The sequence below is a fragment of the Camelus ferus genome, chromosome 26, assembly GCF_009834535.1.
Source record: "Camelus ferus isolate YT-003-E chromosome 26, BCGSAC_Cfer_1.0, whole genome shotgun sequence".
NCBI classification, from domain to species: Eukaryota; Metazoa; Chordata; class Mammalia; order Artiodactyla; family Camelidae; genus Camelus; species Camelus ferus.
The window spans coordinates 12102365-12124186 of NC_045721.1; the positions used below are offsets into that span (position 1 = coordinate 12102365).

The 21822-nt window shown below is 36.1% G+C and overlaps 1 pseudogene; it reads left to right on the forward strand.

Annotated features, from left to right (window-relative positions):
- The window catches only part of LOC102514144, a 302117-nt pseudogene that overhangs the window by 121036 nt on the left and 159259 nt on the right, over positions 1–21822 (forward strand).

Genomic DNA, 21822 nt, shown 5'->3' on the forward strand with positions numbered 1-21822 from the left:
TATAAATGGTGCTTGCTTTCACATGCTTCAAGCTCTAAATTTGAAATCCCAGGATACCAGAATTTCCTCTAAATTGTTCATAACGAAATGGAACACAACCAGCATGGCATCGCTATGTTTGATCAATTTGTGACTGTAACTTTCCCGACATATTAAGCGACCCAATTAGTCATTTCAGAAATTAGATATTTGGGTAACATTTTAGAGCCAGTTAAGATTAGCACAATCAGTATTCTATTACAAATTGCAAGGTAGATTTGACCAACAGAATAAAAGTTTTACCGAAGTAAGGGATTCTTGATTGTATTCTGATCAGAAAAATTGGTTGTGTAGTCTCATTGGAAATAAATGCTACACATGCATTGGGGGAAAATACTACAGTATATTCCAGATAATTTAAAATCGAACTATGATGTGATTAGCCATTAGAAATAAAAATCCTAAAATGCGTGCAATCCTGGACAGACCTATAATCAGGGACTAAGAGCACAATAGCATATAAGTGACTATAAAGCTGATAGGATGCTGTTCAAGCTACACTGTTAATAAAATGCAAAGAGGTTTATCTCACTAAGAGTCTATACAAGTATCACATAACATGCACTTGGAAAGAGTTGAAAAAAGGGTCAAAATAGAATGAAATTATTTACCTCCCACAGATTTAATTCTGAACAAGGACAATGTAGAAAAATCATCTAAGGAAGATTGTGAAACAAGAGAATATGTCTTCCTTTTGTTAAGCCAAGAGTAAAATAAAAATTAAATGCAATGTTTTCCCCCAATTCTCTTCAACTGTGATTAAAAGCAAAGAGTAGACAAAAGCCTTGCATTAAAAAAAAATAAAAGAGACAATTTCTGAGAACCTAGGTATTTTACAGCTGTTATACTCTGAAAGGTCTCACTGTGAACTATTAAGAAATCTGTAGTTAAATTTAAAGGAGTTTACTTAGTTGATTAATCAATTTGAAATAATTTCCCAACTGAGATTAAATTTACCTATGCTTTACTTTATTATGCAACTGTAAAATAATCTTGAAAAATGAAAGGAAGACTCATTTGATTTAGTAAGGCAATCTCAAGCATCTGTAATTTAATCTTCTGTTTTATTTTTCTTTCTAAAATATACTTTTATTATATAATAGAAATTATGTAATTTTACATATCTAACGGATGTAACATATCCATGTATACAAATTGGTATCACACACATTGAAGCAAAACGATGAAACTGGCAGTAAGAATGTGCTACGAGCCTTATCTAAAATAAAGTATTACTGTGCTTAAATTCCAGCATTAATAAACACCAGTTGAGTTATCTTGGGTAGATCTATGTTTGCTTAACAGAAAACTGGAGTGACAGTGCTCTAAATTACAAGACTGTTGTGAGAACTAAAGGTGAAGGTACATAATACATGTTCAAAAAGTATATTGCATTTTTTTTCCTTCTTTCTGAATTTGGTAAAGAACTTTGATGCAGCCTCATCTTCCTTCATCTTTTGTGAATCACTTTAAAATCCCCTCTGGTGCAAATCCTTTCATGTTGCATCAGTTCACATATATCTGCTAAGTACATACTCTCTCTCCTTCTTCAGTTCTGTTAACTCACAGATTGGAGCTCTTCCTAACTCACAGATGTCTTCTTTGCCACAAGTTTGCTGTGATAAACACCTGTGTGGAAGTGAAGATTTTTTTGGTTCTTCGGCACTTACGTGCATGGAATTGCTTTATGTTTTTTGGTTTTGCTTTATTTTTGGCACTTCTGTGCCCGAGTTGCAGCTTTCCAAAAACTTTGCTCTAAAACATGGAATGAAACCTACTCTACTCTTAAATCTGGAGATTCCCGAGATTCCCTCCTCTGGCAGGTATATACGGTAGGTAATGAATGTTGGCATACAGCTTCTTACTCAGTTGTTGATTTTTTGTTTCCTTCCATCCATTCCAGGTCTTCTCTCATTCCAGGGTAAGGTGTGTGGGGCAGATGGAATGAACATGGAATCCATTGTGTCATACTTCCCCATACATATTCTGTGCCTCCCGGGGTGATTCAGTACTGGGTCTGTGTGGGTAATCACAGAGGAAAAGGACACAGTACTTGAATTATTAGTTTAACAAAAATTAATTCTTTACAAATTTCCTGCCATTGTCTCTCTTCAATCTCCATTTTGGCCTTTTCCCTCCTTCCTTCCTTGCTTTAAAAAAATGATTTTCTCTATTATGTCTTCCTTCCTTTCTTCTTATCTTCCCATCACTTTCTACATTTCATCTCTTCTCCCTTTCCTCCTATATGTTCTTTCTTCTTTTTCCCTTCCTTCCATATTATAAGCAAATCTATGCCTTTATGTCAGGTCTGCAATTGTTTTTCTATAAAACATGAAACGCCAAAATCCATTCATTTCTAGATTGATCTATCTTGAGAGCTTCACAGCCTAAAACTAGGCTGAGCCCAGACCTGAAAGTCACAGAGAAGCCTGCACTCCCTTCCCTTCTGCTGTATCCTAGCTTTCTCCTTTCTGTCTGTGCTTATGCAATCCATGAGCTGTTATGAACTGAAGCCATGGTTAGCAATGCAACTAGCTAAAGACTAGGTTAATTCAGTCTAAAATATGAGGTTGAAAATTAGTATAAAAAACTCTAAAAATCTTATCCAGCAATTCCCAGCTCTTTTCTCCCAAATACTATTTTAAAAAATCCTTTAGCAGACTGTCAAACACATGATAAATCAGATAGGTAAAAAATAAACTTACCTTAAAGGAATATACCCTAGTGTTTGTGTGAGTGTATGTGTGAGTGTGTGTGTGTGTATGGAGTGTGTGTGGCCAAATGATCCTTGTACTGCCTTTGGCTTTAAACAATTCCTGAAATTCCTCAGGGTGGCAGGTAGAGGCTGGTGCTTTCTTAATTTACATCTAGAACCTTGCATGGCTGGGGATAACATGTGCATTTGTTCCGACTGCAGAAGCAACCTGGAGAGACACACTGGTGAGGGCAGCAATTTTCTGAGGCTGTGGTATCATTGCTGAATGCCCACTAGCGCTGCATGGAGAAGCCTGTATAGGAAATAGGCAACCACGTCTATACAAAATAGAATGATCCCAGTGATAACCAGGCAGATTAATAAATCGCTCTTACAAAAGGAACACAGGAACACAGGAAGGGAGGTTACCATTTTGATGCCCTTAAGATATGCTGAAAATGAGAAAAACGGCAAGTAATTTTGTAAGCCCTTGTCATGGAAATCAGATTTGATCAGGGAATGGTTTATGGTCTCAGACGGAGCCCACCTCATTTCTTCTTCCTTTATTGTAGTCTTCTCTTTAAACTTTTTTTTTAAACAGTGTTATAGTTATCTGAAAGTATCTTTTAAAATCATTCGGACGGTTTTCAAGGCTGATGCCTGGTTTAGAATATGCCAATACAGGTATGATAAGTGCTATGTTCAGGTAAGAAGAATGGATACACCTTCCCCAGTATCACAGACTGGGGACATTCTTGCAGCTTCACAAGGTTTGTCATTAGGATCAATTTTTTTTTTCTCAGAAGCATAAACAAAATTAAACTAAAGGAGTTCCATTGCTGAAATTACTCCTACTATTTAAGCTATTCTGCTTTTTATAAGTCAAGTTCCTGTTTAGAAATCAGAAAATACACTAAGAATTTTGAACAAGAAGAAATCAGAAATATAGAGAAGTGGCGTTTTACAAAATAGGAGGAAGGACTACAGGTAAGGATTCTAATCTAGGGATGACTTCTGGAGAAATACAGGCTTGATGCATGAGAAAAGCCACTTCTGAGGTTGCTACCGGAACTAAGCCAGAAGCAGGAACCCATTCCCGTGGCCTCTGAATAGCCCCAGAGCTAGAGAAGCAACATCCATAGCTGCCAGTATCCAATATCCCAGTCAGGGCTTGGAGGGATGGACAGAAAAGCCACATCACTGCTTTACCCCTTAACTTTCTTTCCACACACAGGAAGCTGGAGCAGGGCAGTTTAACAGACATATAATGAGAAAAGCATTTGTAATGTCAAATTTTCTAGTAGCCTAATTTTTGAAGAAAGTACAATGAAACAGAAAGTACAATGAAAATGTTTCTTTTTATTTAACCAAAATTGAAAATAGAAGCACTTCAAAATATAATCCATATAAGAATTCGTGGAATACTTTTTTTTTTTTTTTTTTTTTTGCTGTTGTTACAAAGACTTCAAAATCCACTGTGTATTTTATACTTAGAGAACATCTTAATTTGGACAAGCTACATTTGAAATGCTCAGTAACCACATGGGGCTAGAGACAGTGTATTGGGCGGTGCAGGGTTAGGAAAGGATGCTTCTTCAGTGCTGTAGAGTTTCCCCTACATGTTTCCAAAAAGAATCAGATAAAACGTGACAGGAGGGTAGCTTCTGCCTCAGTCTTACCTTCCAAATTTCATACCCATGCGTATGATTGGCAGATCTAATCTGCCTGCCAGAACCCTTGACTCAAAGGAATCTGAAAATTGTGTTCTTTCTTGTTTTGCTTTGATTTCTAAACTCCTCAATTAGAAGAATGTGTATATAAGCCAATCTTTAGTATCCAGCAGTTCTTTTTAAAGAGGGAAAGGGCAGTTGATACGGGAATCTATTCATTACCTTTCTGTCATCCTTTGAATACTTTCGTATATGCTACTTTAAGAAAAACAACCAGTTTGTTTTCCTTCTGTTTTAGAGCACTTCTAGTTAACCAAGACTCCATTTTACAAAATTTGTCGTGTTTTGTAAGCACAAATACAGTGGTTTGTCTCTAAAATGGTTCTCTGTCACTTTCTCTATCTTAAAGTCACCTCCAACATACAGTTTCAGAGACTTCGATCACAGCTCAGGAGAAGGGTTTTCCTCAGTTGTTTCTAAGGATTCATACAAAAAAGAAGGGATCAGTGTGAAAACTAAATCCTTTCTTAAATGTTCAGATCACTTACAACATGGGTAGATTCTTGGAAGTTGCATGGGTCTGACTGGGTAATTGAACCTGACTTTGTAGCCAGCATGGCGCACTATAACTAGCACTGCAGCAATGGAGAAATAAGAAAATAAGATGCTGGTTTTCTGGTAAAGATTCATATCATGAGAATAGAGGAGCTTTTAGAGATTATTTACAACACAAGTAATGAAATGTTAGTGAAGTTTAGGGCACATTTTCTGAGAAAAATATAGTTTTGTAGTCACGGAGTTTACAGTTCCATCTGCCTAAAATCCAATCAATGAGACTTTACACCAAGCATCTCCACTCCACACTCAGCGTCTCGATTTATAACCTCAGTTCAGCGCAAGAATGAGCTAGGAGCTAGAAAACCTAGGTAATTTGTGCTGTTTAGACACCTAGAGTTTAATAAAAATCTAGGCCTGTCTCCAGGGAATAAATAATACGATGGTATCATCCAGCACTGTCTTGTACATTGTGGATGTGCTGTGTACATGTATTGGGTAAATGCTCAAATTTGTATACAGTTGGTTAAAGTGAGCACATACTAGTTTCAAAAAAATATTAAACTAAAACTTAATGCCAAAGGAATATCCTAAGACATGTGAGAAGAACACGTGCAGGGCTGGTGCTTTCAGAGGATTCATTACTACCTCTCCTTCTCCCTCATAAAGTTGGCACCTCCAAGATTTCTTCATCACGTTGATTTATGGTTCTTGTTAAGTGTGACCTTTTCTATGACTGTTGTTGCAATTAGCACTTCTAAGCAGCTGGACTTTGCAATCTATGTCTTTAACTTCACTTTTCTTTTAAAATTCTCTTACATTCCAGATCCATATTTTCAACTGATTGGTGATCTCCAGAGCATTTTCTGGCAGGTGGATATGTTAGGTCCAAAATTATCCTTTTCCTTGTATTTAATGAAATCCTTTCTTTGAGTTCATTTTTTTTTTTTAACCTAACATCACCACATTACCAGAAATACTTACCCTTTGGCCTAGGCTTAGACCTCTGAATAATCTTGATTCTTTCTTTCTCCCTCTTCCTTTAGGCTAAACTATTAGTTTAATCTAGTAAATTATTTTTAAATACTATATTCACATCCATTTTTTCTTTCTTTTATGGAAGTTACTATCTTAATTCATAATTTTTAATAATTTTATTTTTTTAAAATATCAGCAATAGATTTTCCTTTTAGCATACAGTTCTAAATAATGTAATGTATATGTATAGATTTATGTAAAATCCATAATCGGGATTCAGAAAAGTTTCATGACCCCCTAAAAATCCCTTTTTCCATCTCTTTGTAGTCCCACCCTTCTACCATTTCTAACTCCTAAGAACTGCTTATCTGTTTTCTGTCCAAAGCTTGCAATTATGTCTTCACATATGAAAGAATGTCATATAAATGTCATATGATGACATATGAATGTCATATAAAGGAATCCTACAAAATGCAATGAATTTGGACTGGCTTCTTTCACTCATCATAATGTCTGACATTCTTCCAAGTTGTAGTGTATAACAGTAATTTCTTTCTTTTTCATACTGAGAAGTGTTTCACAGAATGGATGTACCACCGTTTGCTTTATTATCTTCTGAAACATGTGACATTTTCTTACCCTGCTGTTCAGTGGCCCATATGGTATGTCTTCCACTTCAAACCTGGTTCCCATGTCTCTCTTCCTTACACAAGTTCATTCAGGAAGGCTGTGCTCGGTTACATCATTATAGTCAAAACTTTTCTTTCTGTTTTATGAAGTTTCTTCCACTTTAAAATAACTTGCCTCTAAATCTTCATTCTATTAAACTCTAACCCATTCTTCAAGACCATTTTCTAGGAATCTTTTTCTGAATCTTCTGAAGACTTTGCCTCTCTGAAAACTTTATGGAGTGCTTTGATTTTATGAGACTTATTTGATGTTGATTTACAGCCATCCTTTTTTTATAGATTGTTTTTGGATGTAAGCAATGAATCATAAAAGTAAAAATGGTATCTGAGAGTAAATACTGGATATCCAGACATAGTGGATCATCAGAAACATGCAAACTCCCTTTAACTAAAGTTTCTTAGAAGTTTTCACAAATTGGGGTGAATGTAGCTGCAGAGTACATGCTTAGCCTTCAGCAAACACCAACAAGGAATTCTAGTTTAAAGCCCATTCAGATACCTTCTGACAGTATAAGCTCTCTGTCTTTCCACTGAGATGAGTCCCATCTTTGGTATGGGGGCCAGGTAGATCCTCACTGGAAAAATGTCTCAAACTCTTACAGCTTGAGTTCATTAAAATTTTGATTTATATAGCTAATTACATTTTTCCTTTTTTCTCTCTGTGTTGGTTTGCTAGGGCTGTGAAAATATCACAGACTGAGCAACTCAAACAAAAGAAATTTATTTTCTTACAGTTCTGGAGTCTAGAGATTCAAAACCAAGTTGATAGCTGGTTTGGTTTCTTCTGAGACCTCTCTCCTTGACTTGCAGATGGCCAACTTCTCCCTTTTATATTTTTTCCTCTGTGTCCTCACATCCCTGGTGTCTCTCTGTGTGTCCATTCCTCTTTATATAAGGACACCAGTCAGATCGGATTAGGACCCAACCTAAGGTCTCATTTTAACTTAATTACCTCTTTAAAGGCTTCATGTCCAAATACAGCTGCATTCATAGGTGCTGGGAGTTAGGTCTTCAACATATGATTCGAGAAATGGGACACAATTTAGCCTGTAACACTTGCTCAGCAAGCAACTTCTTGAAAACTTGTCTTCCTATATAACTTACGGGGGAAAATAAACTGGTCAGGCTCACTCAATTAGAATGTCTTGGTAGGTAGATTTTTCATGACAAATTAATAAATTGACTTTCTAGAAAGCTGCTTGTGACTTTAGGTTACATAAATCAGCATTTACTTGCCAATCAACTCTGGAACATCAATAAAATAAAATTTTTGAATTATTATGGCAGATACTGGACCAAGATTGTGGTAAACCTGGAAGATAAATTCCTGATCTGGGCATCTGTTTTGGAAGGCAGCCCACTTTCTCCAGTGCTAGTCCTTTGTATTGTCTTGTACTTTCCTTTTGCGACTTCTGCAGCCTTAGTCCCCCTTGATATTTAACCTTGAACAAGCTACTTTATCTCATCGAATATGAGATGAACATTTTCCACATTTTACCACGTTATTAATTATGATGCGTGAAATAATAGATTATATTTTATGGTTTATTGACTTTTTCTTTCCTTATTGATGTATAAAATTAATGGTGCAGTTTAAGATATAGCATCTTAAGCTGAAATAGAATACCTCTCCTTACTTCTCTAACTGCCTTTTCAGAATTGAGAAAATAAAAGTACCCACCTCATTGTGTTCTGAGGATTAAATAATTAATCTATTGCTTGATCTGGGTCTTGACACATGATATGCACTCAAGAAATATTGTCGTTATCATTATTTTAGTGTAAAGTTTTTTTTTTTTTGCTTATACAAAGCCTCATACATATATAGGAAATGGATAATAAATATTTATTTTATTGAAGAAGAATTTGGATTTGGGCAGGAATGACTGCTTATGGCTCTTACTTCAATGATGACAACCTGTAAACACAGAGAAAAGATTTGTTCATGAAAGTCCAGATTCCCCAGATCCAGAGTCCATCAGCCGGAGAGGTGGGGATGAGGATCTATACTTACCTGTGATTAGGTGCTTAAAGACTAACCCCAGATACTTACTTATTTCTGTACCATGATAAGAATTTGGTTCCGCTTTACATAGGAAGAGAGGGCAGTGAAACACGAATTTGATGACAGTCTTTGGTACTTAGGGTAGATCGTCTTCAAGATGTCTTGTTCTTGGAGGAAAGCAGCTGGAATGGAGTTGAGTTTGCCAGATGTCTTTCACTGATGCTCCTGAATTCAGTTTTTGAGAGCTAAAAAGCTCTCAAAAAAGTGAATGAAAACTCCCTATGGAAGATGGCCACTGTGGAACTGAGCAGAGTGAGCCCTGGAGTCTTCATAGTTCCATACCTCTTTATTTGCACTTTTAAAGTCTCAAGGAACTCTATGCCCAGGCAAGTCTGGAGCTGGCTGGGGAGTGGGCAGCTGGAGTGCCTGGCTGCTATTGCTGTGGTGGCACCAAAACTGAGGTCATTTGGCAGAAGTTACTCCCACATTGGTACAGTTTGTGAAGAAAATACTTAATTGGTATATAAATAACTAGGAAAAGTCTTGGCAATATCTTTATTTTTCTGTCTGAAGCTCAGAAAAATCGAAAGCAAATTTTTCTTCTAATCTGTAAAGCAACAGAATTTTCAGTATTTCAGTATTTTCTTCTGTCTTTAATTTTCTCTTGGGTTTTCATTAGGTTAAGGCTTAATGAAAAGCTAAGGCTTTCATTGATAATAACCCTCTAATGGGTTCCACCTATTACCCTATATTGTATATTTTCTCCTTTTTATGTGCTGACCTGAAGGAAACCATTTCTGATGAACCATTTCTTATAGTCACGATGCTAAAGAACCACAAAGAAAGTTAAATGGCATTGAACTTTTGTCTTTGAATTACTTATGTATTCCTATTTCCCAGGACCCCCAATTGTACTGATTCATTAGTTCCTAACAAACGTTGATGAAGATTATTTAGCACTGTTTGGACCCTCCTTAATGTCTGCTTATTCATAAAATTAAAAAAAAAATTTGGTGAAGCAATTTCAGGGTTTAGGATATTGTAGTATAATCCCAGATTTGATCTGGACCTGAAAAACAAATAGGTATAGCGGCCTTGCAAAGCAATATAAAATAACATTTATCCTATTAAGAAACTTGGCTATTGATCTCAACACTAACAAAATTCTCCTAAGAGAGGGTCTAAAACTCTGTGATAGTTACTACGACATTCTTCTGTTTCAGCCACATCCTTCTCCTGATTTCCTGGCCTTTCAGTGAGGAGAAAAACCTAGGTGACTGTTTTGTTCCTGACCAGTTCTACTCAGAAATTTTACTTTTCTCTTGTGTTCCAGTCTGTCTCTTTATCCCTGGGACATTATTGTCAGCAAACTGCACTATATACTCATTTGGAATGATGATAAGCAATAAAAAAAAAATGTGTAGTCCCTTCTCAAAGAAAAACTAGGGACCCATGGTCTCAAGGATAATACAATAATGCTATTCTTCCCTCAACAATATTAGTTTTATCCTGTTTTCCTAATACTGCGAGGAATGAAGTTCACTTTTTATAATCAAATGTTACTTTCTTCCAGCTAGGAATCTTATCTATAGGACAAGGAAGCAAGAAGAAATTGTGGTCATACTTATGTCCCTAGGGGTAACATATGTCCTTAGGATCACTTGGAAAATTTCTTCTCCTAAGTTGTACTCTCCATGGTCCAGGAACTCCCCCTGTGTTCCACACACTGCAAGGCATAGGTATCTTCCTGATTTCTGAATCTTGCACTTATTAAAAGGTGATTTTCAGTCTGGGTCAGAATTTCCAGTTCATAGTTGTACAGCGCCCTATCCTTGAACTCATCAAAGTTATATTCACATCATTATTTGTGTTCCACATTTGGTGATCAACTCCATAGGAGCAAGAACCATGGAGAAGATGGTTTATCTTCAGGGGATAATAAAGATATTATTTGTTTGGCACATAATGTACATTCAATAGATATTTGTTAGAAAAAAGGAATAAATGGCTAGGTAAAGAAATAAATGAAATCTATCTAGATGGTCATCAACACCAGAAAAGCCCCGAATTAAAAAAATAATAATACAATTATACAAAATTCACAAATACAGAAAATAGCTTGACTTAATTCTAGTTAAAATACTGATACATTCAAGGGCTTTCTTTTCTAATCTTTTCTTTCACGGGATGTACACAAACCAAGCAAGACAGAATCTTTATTCTTTTGTGTCTACACGTGTTACCTGTGGGTCTTTGCATTTAAGAGCAGTTGCCAACCTGTGTCTCCAATGATTCCTTACAGCCAGAATCCTCTGGCAGCCTCAGTCCTGCCCGATTTACTCACTGTGTCTACCTCCACAGATAAACGGATCTCTCCTCCAAAAGGCATTCTCTTCCTTCCCTAGCACCCAGCCTAAATCGCTCATGAAGACAAGAAACTCACTCTGGTAGGATTTACCAACTAGTGATTTACAATTATTTAATTATAACCAAGATATGGTCCCAGCAAACAGCTATTTAGAGTTTTTTTCCCAATTTAATTTGTAACTATAATTATCATCTTCGAAATTTTATTCTGTGGGTATTATGAAAGAAAGACAACTATTATTTTTGAGATTTTATTAATATTATGCAGTAAGGCAGTTAGCTGTCAAACAAGTCATTTATTTGGACATTGTAAAGGATAAATGGTATTTGCTTTCCCATCTGAAGTTAATTTTGTAATTGACAGATTTCTCCATATATTTTTATGGTTTTATTAGCATTTTATAGCATGTTTTATATTTGAGAAAACTGCTTTACACTCATTTTAATTAGTTATTTCTCATATATATATCAATTAGTTTCAGTAATGGAAAGAGTAAAGTCAAAAAGATTTTGAAAAGCAAGATGTCACATATGCATACAAATTAAACTTTAATGACTTCCATCTGGGGATTATTACCCAGTATCACAAGTGGTTTTAGAGAAAAATTGTATGAATGACAGATGGGCCTTGCTAGTTTTCTCATCTCATCCAGAAGAGGGTGAAATGACTCAGTCTTTAAACATCTTTTAAGTTACTTAAGAAAATGGGCACATTGGATGACTATAATAGATGGGAAGAAGAAATACTATGAAGCAAGATATAACACACATGTTCAGTAGCCAATTGATAATATTTAATGCTCAAGAATACAGGCTTCTCGAGTCTCTGACCTCAGTTTGGTCTAAGCTTTACCACGTGCTAGTTTGTGACAAAGTAAATTAGTTAATATCCTTTAACCATGATTTCCCCACATCCACAGTGGAGCTATCAATACCCACTGGATTTAAATAAACTCTTCTATGAAGTGCTAAGCTCACTACCTGACACTCAGTGAACCCTCAGTAATATCCACTAGCATTATTTGTATTAGCTGTCTAAAGATTTTTTTCTTGTACTGTGATATTATTGATTGCTATTCCTACCCTGACCTTCGACTTTGATTTTGGCCAAAATTTTATGAAACTTCATCGTTTTTAAATGACAAATCATACTGTGACTTGATCATTATGGGTTAAAATCTAAAAAAAAAAAATCATTCAATCTAGGACTCATAAAGGTGATATATCCCTTATCTGGAAGGAAATTTTGACCATTATCCTAAACTTTCTCTATGTCCTAAATGATCTATATAACCGAACTAGCCCCAATTAAGAATATAAACATATTTATAACATATCTAAATTGATATATATAGGTATATGGAAAAGCTCCAAAATCTTCCCTACCTCTTAAAGGGAGCAGATGCTTCCTCTTAAAATGGGGAGTGCTGTATGGGACTTGTGAGGGCCATCATCATTTAGTGTGCAGTTGATGGCATTCTGTTGCCAAATTAAGCCAGTTTTCATGTGGATGTCAAATAACCAATTCTTAGTACCTCAAACTTCTTCTAATTTCAGGATTTTTATGTTTTGAAATTCAACCAATAATTAAAAACCAGCATCAAATTAAGAATAGCAAGAATATTATTGTTGGTCTGAAATATATCCCGAGCTAGACAGCATCACATCAATGTTTATTTCGGTTTTATTTTTGAACATTTATGCACATTTCCAGCCCTGTGAAATAGCTGAATTAACCAACGTTCATCAGATTTTGTCTGGGGAAACCAAATGTTTTCATAAAGTTTCTCAATATGTCATAAAATATTGTCATTTTTCTTTCTTGTAATGTTAACAATTATCAGAGTAATATGTAGAGATGAACCAAACTAGATAAGCACATATGTACTTTCACATCTATTGTTGGTTATGGATATGTGTTTGGGTCACATAATTTTTTACTTTCTACTTACTGTTCTACTAGCCTTTGTATTGTAGACAAAGCACAGAGCTAATGCATTAAAATTTTTATGTGAATTATTGTTGCAGTATAAATTGCAGCTGGCCTTGAACATAACCTGTAGAAATGGCATATAGTGAGAACTCAGATATTAATATTAGTCCAGTCAATAGCATTGCACCAGGTTCGGTGAAATCTAAAGAAGAATAAATTACTGTGTAGAAGAGTAGTATCTTTAAGGCTGGTAGAAATGTGGACACTAGACCTAAATTAAAATACTAATTTTCTATGATGACTAGTGATCGTTCTCATGAGTGAGTGTCTATCATTTACAGGCCTATACTAGGTCCTGCCTTATCATTTTATAGTTCTGGCTGGTGGTGATGTCAAATTTGTCCATGAACTTTTAGTCTCCTACTTGCTAATTTGCATTTGGCATCTCCATTTCTGTTATTCTGGTATCTGGGTACTGCATGCCCAGCTCTACACCTGTCTCATGAAGTTGAGTTTTCTACCTTGCCAAATCTCTTTCGGCATCCAGTTCCTAGCTGGCCCCTGATTTTCATTTTGTTTCTCTCGTCTTTACCTTGTCTTAGTGGATTCATTTGTCTCTTTGACTAATGATGTGTCAGGTTACTAAGGAGGTTAGAATTTAAATTTACTTACATATACCAATTTCAAAGTGTAAATAATGCATAAATAATTGTTAAATTGAAGGGCCCAAATACTGATTGTTGTAGGAATTTAAAGAGACTGTCTGTGTATGTATGTACAAATTCATTTACTCATAAATACACCATTTTCAGGCAGCATTTATACACCACGGACAGGTTCATAGAATTCATATGCAAGCACATGCAGACACAAACACACACACACAAAGATGCAACACATGCACACGCACACAGCTTTGGATCTATATGGCATAAGATGGACATATATTACATAGTGATGAATATACATTCAGTAAGATTCGTGGCTTACACATAGTTAAGTAAATTCCTAGTAGGTTAGCCACACTTATTCCCCTGCTTTTTCTTTTGCTCCAAAAAGGTACGTTTTCAAATATACTTCTGGAAAATAGGCTATTGGAATTTATTTTACCTTGCTCCTCATTTTTCTCTTTCTGACAGTGACATTAATAGATTATTCTACCCCTCTTCCCCCTAACCAGGGAAGTGGGAAATGCCTGAATGCTCTGAAAAGGGGTCTGTAACAAATGAGCATGTGGTAGAATTATATAAATATGATCTCCTTAGGATATTTGAGGGAGAACTTGATAAGAACTCTTCAAGATATTATCACAGACATTGGGGAAAAAAGTGTATTTCCTATTAAGTCTGGTGTCTTAGTTTAAGCTGCTGTAACATAATACCATAGACTGAGTGGCTTAAATAATAAGCATTGATTTCTCACGGTTCTGGAGGCTGGGATTCTGAGATCAGGGTGCCAGCATGATGGAGTCCTTGGTAAAGGCCCTCTTCTTGGTTTACTGACAGCCCTTTGCTACTGTGTCCTCACATAGCTGAAAGCAGAGAGAGAGCCTTGGTCTCCGCCTCTTAAAGGGCACTAATCTCATCTAAGCGTCCTTCATGACTTTATCTAACCCTAATTGTCTCCTAAAAGCCCTGCCTCCAAATACCATCACATTGAGGGTACAGATTTCAACATATGAATTTTGTAGGGACGTCAGCTTTTAGTCCATAACACCTGGGAAAAAAGAACCAATCAAATCTGTGAGGAACAGAACTCTGATCAAGGGAAAAGCTAGGGGGAACAATGTAATTTGTCCCTCTTTTGAAGAAGGGAGAAATCTTTCTACTCAGGCTTCTATGTGTGAGATCTCTCTGGCCTAACTCTTCCAGGGACAGTTGCAGGAATTGAAAGTACAGGGATTTATAATTTGGTGATTCCTTTGATAAAAATCGCTGGGAACTCTGAAACGGAAGTCTGTACTCATTGTTCATAAAAATGATCAGGTATGTAGGGTTGACAGATAAAATATAGAATGCTCATTTAAACTTGAACTTCAGATAAACAATAATTTTTTTAGTATAAGTATGTCCCACACAATATTTTTTATTTGCTGTATTTGGTACTCCTACAAGTAAGTAATTAACACATTTACAGACCATTATATTCTGGAGGGAAACCTTTATGGATGGGTAGATTTCCATTAAAAAAGATAAACACTTGCAAATTAAAAATTACTGATTTGGTAAAGCAAGTATTTTAATGGGGAGCCTTTGAGATAATTGGCCAAAAGAGTCAACTGAGAAATGTTTGGAACAGGAACACTGTGGATGTGGTAATTATAAAGAAATTTACCAGTAGTAATAATCAGTTTATAATTGACAAGAAAAATTAAATGTGGGCATGGTTCCATAAATGTTCATAATTAGCATATGCATTTCTTCCCAATGAAGGCTTCGTACATATAATGTTTGCCTAGGTGAGCCATGGATTAACATGATTTGAGTACTTATGTTTTGGTCTGAGCTCAAAATATCATATTTAGTAAACTTCTTACAGAAGAGAACACCTTTTGTCATTGGCCACTATGTTTGTGACCTATAGAAACTATGCTGAAACCACTGATTTCAAACATATTGATGCTGAATCTTACAAAATTATTACTAGATTTTATTAGCATGCTCACCATCATTAATCTGGTTGAAAATATGGAGGAACTTAAAAATAAGAGGCTACTAAATAGTTTTATGACTTATTCAGAGTATGCTTGAAAGCATTCATCATGACCATTGGTTTTGGACCTGAATATTTTGGTACTCAGTGAATAAGAGAAAAATTTCTTATATTCTTCCTTTTCAATTTGTAGAATATTTAGTATATGGGCTTGTTATTAATGCCTATTAATATTTTAAATCAGAGTTTTAGATGCAATTGCATTAAATTTCTGTGATAAAAAGTATAATTAACTTATTTTTTAAAAAATGAGAGAAAGCTTAAATGAGGGCCAGAACAGTTGGAAGGTGAAGAAGAAGCATATTTTAAGCTTTGGTCACCTCTGTTGAATAATTTTAGACTATATTTTTGAACTAGGATAATCTCATAAGAAAAATTCAAACTGCATTTCATCATAAAATATTAACTAATTAGAATGTAAAATAATGTTTTAGTGGCATTACATTTTATCAGATGAGTTTGTGACACCATGTGTTCACACTCAGGTTGTAAAAGTTATTCTAGGTCCGAAGGCCATATTTTTAAAAGCTCTTGAACGTGGCCACGTGCTGCTCAGCCTTACTCTAAGGAAAACATCACGTGCTTATTGCACTTGAACAGCATGGATAATGGCCTCTGTTTTTCCTTTTGGTGTCAGTCACTTGCATGATTCCCTTAAGAAGCTGAGAATTACGGCTCACTGAGAGTGAGTGCTGACAGCTGGCAACTGGAACAGAATTGAATTATAAGGTGGTATCGTGTGAGGCTCTGGGTTTACCCCTGCCCTGCCCTACTTGTTACATTTCAACTTTAATTCTCCCTCCTATTTACAAGGCTTTCAGAATCTGTCGTCTAAGTCATTGTTTCACCGTCACTCTTCCCGCCCTGCCTTGTTTATTGGACTCACATTTCATGGTCCTCCTATTGCAGCCATTGGTCTTTACCCGTCTGTTTAACCTTAATGAAGGTTGTTGCATCACTTTGATATTCTTCCACAGCAGCTCTTAAAAGCCGGTGCAAGGAGATCTACACAGTTCCTCCTCAGCCGGCCATATGTATTCTCTGTGAATTTAGTTTCTAACCAACCGTTCACCTTGGAAGGTGCTTTATAGGAATTAGATACTGGATGTATAGAGTGCGTCACGCAGTATAGAAGATTATCTTTAAAAATAATTATGAACCAAGTTTTAGCTTTAGTTTTTTGTCTGTCTGTCCTTTTGGCACCATCCTCGCCTAATCTTCCCAAGGTCAAGACTGCCTCCTGGCCACCCAGAAGCCTAAGATTTTGTGGGTTCCATGACCAGAAGTTTTTATACTCCTTCCCTGATTTACATAATTTTGGTAATATCTATTAAAGATTTAATCAGATAAACTAATTGGTCTTAAGGTGAGGTTAATGTTTGAGCTTTATTTGATGTTTTATCCTAATTGAAAGATTTCCCCCCTAAAATATCACAAATATCAAATGGTAAGAATACAAGGTGAGTTTAAGCTCCTTCAGTGAGATGTTTTTAGGCAGATAGGTCTTTCCCTGCTCTTTACATAATACTGCGGAATCTAATACCGTCACAATAAATGTGTAAGCCAGGCTGGAGGAAACTCAAATGGGCTAGTTAGGAAGAGATAAAATTGTCCAGAACTCAAGGGCTAGTTAGGAAGAGATAAAATTGTCCAGAACTCAATCATAGTGTCCCTCAGTCCAATCACTTTCCTCTACACTCTCAGCCAGTCAACTTTCTCCTACTTTGCAGAGTAAATGGAAGACTCCAAAGAGCAAGACTCCAAAGAGCAATTGCCCTAAATTTCTTTTTTACCACCAAATCTACAAATCAACCACTATTCATTCATATATATTTGTTTTTTTCTTTGGTTATAATATTACTTATGATCAGTCCCTCCAGCTGTGATCTACTTTCAACTTCTTCCTGTCCACTCTCTCCTTTGAATATCCTCAAGTTGGTCTGACTTATAGCAAACCTTTTCTGATCTCATACTCCCTTCCAGAGTCTGCTCTTTTTCACTTTTCTACTTTGGAGGGAAACTTCATGAACAAAATTATGTATAATATCTGGTTTCATTCTTCAGTCTACCAAAGTCTGACATATTTCCCACAATAAATTTGTATTGTCCAGTATGTAGCCACTCATCCTATTTGGCTATTTATGCTAATTAAATTTCAAAAAATTAACTCTTCACGTCCTCAGTTTTACTGCCCACATTTTAAGTGCTCAATATCCAGATGTGGCTATCACATTGGACAGTGAAAATACAAAATGTTTCTATCATCTCAAAACATTGTATTGGACAGTGTTGCTTCATAGAAACTATTCAGGCTAAAGTCGCCATAATGGTCATGTTGCTAACCCAGTGGACAATTTTCAGTTATCCTGCCTGATCTGTTAGCAGGATTCAGCATATCGACCATGAGTTGTTTCTCAAAACACATCCCTTCCTTAGCTTCTCTAACTCCACACTTACATAAACTTTTTTTTTTAATCTCTCAGAGACTTTTCAGTCTCCTTTAGCAACCTTCCTTCTCTACACTAACCTATTACTCCTTTGGATTCTATTCTTTGGATTAAACTTCCATTTATATGCTGAGTAGCCCCAAATTCTTTTTTGCCTATAATCTCATGGTTCAAACAAAGATCTCTAAAATTGAACATGGCTTACTTTACCCCTTCCTCACACATACAATCGTCTTACCCTCTAGTCTTCCCAGAGTCAGTCAGTAGCACCACCATCCATTCAGTTATATGACAAAAAACTGATGTTTATCCTGTCATTGGACTCACACCTAAGCAGTCTCCAAGTCAAGTCAATCTTGAAATTATTGCAGTAACCCATAATGACTTTTCAGTTTCTCCTTTTGACCTCTTGCCATCTGTCTTCACACTGATCCAAAGCTATTTTTTTAAATCAATTTGAAAACATTATTCCTTTCACTTGAAATATTTCTGTAGATTCTCATTGCTCTTAAAATGAAAGATTAACAGTGGTTCAAGGGAAGTCCACACTTAAACTCATCTCCTCTTTTTTCAGTTCCTCTCAGGTACTATGCTCTTTTCCAATTCCGAATCCTCAAACATGCGGTTACCATACCTGAAATGTTAGCAGCTCTCTCCCACCCATCTAGCTCCCACTCATCCTTCATATTTCAGTTTATGTGACAGTTTCTCTGAGACCTTTCCTGACCACATCCCGGTTCAGTTTAGATCTCCCTGTTCAAAGCTTTCCCACATTCTCTATTCTCTTATAACTTAAAATCTGTTCAGCATTCGTCTATGATGGTAAATGCCAAATCCATTTTGGTAAATAAAAACATAAATGGAATGGAACTTAATTTTATTTTATGCGTTAGCCCACTGATTGGACATATGCTGTTTCATGACAGAGCCATGTCTTTACTTTCTGCTCCTGAGGAGGGAATTGAAGTCTTAAAGTCCCGTGACTTCTGAGTGGACATGATGAAAGAAGCATAAAGATGCTAGTAGGATTTCTTGTTCCACTGCCAGAATTCCCAAAGTTCTGACCTTTGGATTCACTTACCCATGAATCCTTATATTAAATTAACATTATTTTTAATGTTGTTATCATGCCCTCCTCACTTCTGTTTGTTGGCATCTTATATTCAGTTTGGGTCCATTTCAGGGGTCACTATACTTAACTCCATTGTTAATATTTGAGAAGAGAGGGAACATGAACAAAATTTAATCTCTAGTGTAACAGAACACAAAATTAGCAAATAAAGTTTTAAAACAGCCTTGGATCATTGTTAAAATGCTGACCATAACAAAATACTGAGTGTAAAACACTTACAATCTTTGCAAGGACGGAGCAATTGTCTGCTTTGCCTTTGTTGCATTTCCATGTAGAAGAGGATATACGGATTCTGCAGATGATGTGGAAACTGGGTTCTGTGGATACACTGACTATGGATTCAAAACCCAGAGCATCTTGATTAGGGTTTGTGTGACCTTATTAATAGTAACTATGAAAATCTTATCACCAAAGACAGAGGACCAAAGCAATATGTTCTCTTTCACTTTTTAAATCTATACAAAGACTCCAGTACTTAACTGTAGCACGATTACTTATATCGTGATCATCACTAGGGGGAAATGATGTGTATTCTTCAAAATGCCTTCCTCTTTTTTTGAAGCCTGTTGTTGCTTCTCCTGTGCTCTCGTTCTCTGTACTGTGTGTTGATGCTAAAAACAATCGCACTACAAAACCTCTTTCTTATTAAAGACAAGGTCTTATTTCAAACTGAGAAAATAATTAGAAAGCTGACAGGAATTCCTTCGGGTACAATAGCGTTTGTAATGAGAAAATTGTACATCATTGAAGTCAAAGGGCCTGGTCTTGGGAGCTTAAAAATGCTCAGTTTTTGTCTCAAGGGCTGAACCCAGATGCCTATTGCAGCTCTCCTGGAGGCTCGTTTTTACTTTTCCTGCCCAAATATGCCAGTCGGTGCCTTTCTCATGTCTTGCTGCAATGCTTATTAGGTAAATACTGAAGTACTTACCCATTTCATTACATCTGGAAAGAGTCCAGATACAGGTGCATGAATTAAATCACTTACTTGTGCTTCACTTCAAGCATGAAGTTCAAACTCATTGGAAGCCACAAATTATATGCTTGAGAGACTTCTGCAATTTCAAAAAGGACTGTACTTGACTGCTGGAAGAAAGAAAGGACACACAAGTGCTAAGTTCACTTCTGTCTCCTGGCATCTTGCTGATAGTTTAGTTAGCATCCCAAGGATAATTCTAAAGGTCAGAAGAAAAAGCAGGGAAAATAGTGCTGTGACTCATTCCCATACTATTGTTCGAATAACTAGGAAAAAAACTGGGAAGAACTACAGAGGTTTTTCTTCTAATAATAAAAAAAAATTGTTTAATAGTCCCAGAACATTCCTGTCACCGGAACATAGCACAATGTATTAATAAATAAAAGGTACCTTTTAAAAGGTAAGAATCGCATTTCATCAATAATAATAAATATCTAAGTTACTGACTGTAACACTATTTTTTCACCAGTATCCAGTACCTTCTGATTGATGGAAATGTGAATTCTTAAAGAACAAAGTAATTTTCATTAAGTTTGCTGTAGTTATTGTCATGAATAATAGAGGCAAAACAAAAATAAGCTTGTTAATGTTGTAGTTTAATATAATTGAATTACCAGGAGAGTTTTAAATGTTGCAGTAAACAGTTCAATTTTCTCTCTCCTAGAGCACTTAAGGCAAAAAAAAAAAAAAAAAATCATTATTGTAGAGACATGCCAGAACTCTGTCAGCATATGACCCACTGGTTTTCAGGTAGAGCTAGTTAGAAACTGTTAGGGATAAGAAAAAAAAAATATTTAAAAAAAATGTACTAAAGGAGAGGATATTTTGATTGCTAAGAGTTAATTAAGTTTGCAGCTAGAAAAGATATGTGACATCACTACCAAATCCTTATAACTCCTTTCTTGTCTGGAGTATCCTCTGCCAGTAGGGGAGACGCAAGGCACATTGTACAATTGACCACTCAGGGGCATCTCTCCTTGCAGCTACAGGCAGTGACATCAGTGCTTTGGCCAAAACTGCAAGTGACTGGACCAAAGAGGGAGATATTCCTCCCTAATCTTTATGCATTTGTCATTTCCTTTCACCTTTTGGGGATGCTGGGAGAATCTTCCCGATTGGTTAGATTTACTGATTGAGCATTCTTGGAATTATTTTTTCTCCTCTCCCCCTCCTCTTCCTCCTCCTTCTCTTCCTGTTACAGGTAAAATTTTAATATGAGTAAAGCCAGCCCTGTAGACAGAGGCTGTAATATAGTGACTGTTGTGGTTAGAAACTTACTACTTTGCATAGAAATATTAAGCACTGTTCCATGAGTAGAAGGATCTGGGCAGTTTTTTCACCTGGAAAAAAAAAAGTTGATGTTTATATAGGCCAGTGCTTCCCAACATTTTCGTATCATTCATTCATTTAACAAATCACCACTGAGCATCTAATCTCTGGAAGCCATTGTTCTAAGACCTTGGGATTCATCTATGAATAAAACAAACACAGATCATTTTTTTTGTGAAGTTTACATTCTAGCACATTTACAAAAGGGCATTGTAGTGGTGATAGTGGCACAGAGGAATGCGGCTGCTGGCTGCTTTTGGTAACTGGTCAGGGGTTTTTCCAGACTGGGCTCTGCCTG